The 2,258-nt window shown below is 35.6% G+C and overlaps 1 pseudogene; it reads right to left on the reverse strand.

Annotated features, from left to right (window-relative positions):
• Window positions 1-407: 407 nt before the first annotated feature.
• Window positions 408-1,873, reverse strand: LOC149551175 (3'-N-debenzoyl-2'-deoxytaxol N-benzoyltransferase pseudogene; annotated as a pseudogene).
• Between the last annotated feature and the right edge of the window lie 385 nt (window positions 1,874-2,258).

Genomic DNA, 2,258 nt, shown 5'->3' on the forward strand with positions numbered 1-2,258 from the left:
AAAAATCCAAATACATAGACTACCCACCTGACCAAACCCCAAAACTAGATTTGAAACAACAATGAAAATACAAAATGGGAAACCCAAATAAGGATAACACAATTAAAATTAATGATGCTCATAATGCATCAATGAAGAAGAAGAGGTAGTACCCAATGCATGAAATGAAGTTGATGACCCATAACAAGTATATGGCTCATCTGAAGAAACACAACTAAGAGTGTCCTCATGGTCCTCAATAGCACCACAAGGAGGAGGAAGACCATCTTGAAAAGCTTTTGAGACCCACAGTGGAGTAAGAGGTAGAATACCATTGCCAATGCGTTTATTACTGTGAATTAAGAGGGTACAAATTACCAAAAAGCTATCCAAAGCACCAAAAGTCACATTTTAATAAACAGGTTACATCATCTTTCCAAGTTCTTCAATTGTGTCATTGAAGTAACCATATATTTGTCGAGAATGGCTTCTGCTTCCATTTTAAATAATTGAAATTTTTGTACAGACATCCATGTTATCATCTTATATCCACCAAAATTTGCCTTAGGAGAATGGAGGAAGAAAAAAGCATTTGATATGTTGATTCCATTCTCATTCCAATGCACAGGGCATATATTTACTGGGTTTCCATGCCCAAAGTCAACTTCATTAAATTCCAACCACCTCCAATCAGTCAATAACAGATTAGATTGGTTACTATAAATATCTAATGGAAATTGGTCCATATCAATTGTTGATCGAAGATACTCATCATTTATTGACATCTTCGTTTTCTTTATAATGTTTATTATAGATGAAAGTGGTTGGTTTATGATATCATGGACAGTAGCTTCTGCACATGCGAAAACAAAACCATTTCCATAGTATCCATTTGGCAGTGGGGGATTAAATGATTCCCTCACATCTACTGCAAAGAACAACTTTGCACTTTGAGTATGAGGAATTTCAAGAGCTTTTGTCCTTGCTTGCCAAACCAAAGCTGCAACAATTTCAAATGTAGTGTAGATGTCCATACATTCATGCATAATTCTTTGTTTCATATATTTTATTGTATTGGATTCAAAAATAAAAGGCATTTGAATTGATTCTTCATATATTGGAAGTTTCAATGAGCAAGGTGTAGTCTCTCTCTTTCCTTCAATCAACTGAAAGTCTTGAACCAATAAACTTCTTGGTTTAAGAAGCTCTCTTTCCCATATTGGCTCAATTAAAGGCTTGACATGCCTCCTAGCCATCTGTCCAAGGTCTTTGAGAAACATGGATATTCCTCGTCCATCACATACCATATGATTAAGACTTACTCCTACAACAAATCCTCCATCTATAAAATGATTTACCTATAATAAAATTAATGTGTGGATAACAAAATATTAGTAAAGGTGAATAAATCAAACATAATGTAATATAACCCATTTTATTCTATTTTAAAGCAATGTTGTACCTGAAGAGCAATAGGATGAACGTCCTCAATAGCTGTATGGGAAGGAAACCTGAAAATCAGCTTCTTAAATGATTGCTTGATCTGGTCCAAATCTCCAATGACTGACAAGGTATTATCTACCATGGCTTCCACAAAGAGAACACCTTCTCCCGTGCATTCCAATTGAAGCTTCCCATCTTCTTTCTTTCTCAATCTCCCAGCCAGAGGATAATAATATACCAATGCCTTTGCAAGAGCTTCTCGGATTGTTTTTGCCGGATTTGCTAAACCGTTTTCACAACCCTCATAAACCAACAATGGATAAAGACTCGTTCTCACTGCTGGCTGGTTATCAAGGTTGGAGAGATAGAAGGTTTCTCTAGGCGAAGGCAGACATGGTGGCACAAGACTACTCTCCACAATCTTCACATTAAATTCTCCACAATTCTCCATTGTATTGCAAACCAACCTCACCTCTTCTCTTGTCTAAATGATTCACTAAGCAAATGGTGATGGTTCCAACGAGGATTTCTCTTTACTTATATAGACTTGGGATTTCATTTCATGAGTTGTCCTCAAACTTCTGAATCGGATTTCCCACGTTGTTACATCATTGTTTAAACGATTGAAACCGCATGTTACACCATTGTTTAAACTATTGATTCTTCAATTATAGTTGTTTTCATTATTATTTTTTCCCTCTGATTTAATTGTCACGTAAGGTCTTTCTCACATTAGCTTTCTCAAACTTCCTTACATCATTGTTTATATATTGTTTAAAGTTCCTCAACGCTTCACGACTAATTGTCGCTCAATATTTCTAACATAAGGCAATTAG

This window comes from Cupressus sempervirens, chromosome 6, assembly GCF_028749045.1.
Source record: "Cupressus sempervirens isolate cs-2001-9-10 chromosome 6, ASM2874904v1, whole genome shotgun sequence".
Classification (NCBI taxonomy): Eukaryota; Viridiplantae; Streptophyta; class Pinopsida; order Cupressales; family Cupressaceae; genus Cupressus; species Cupressus sempervirens.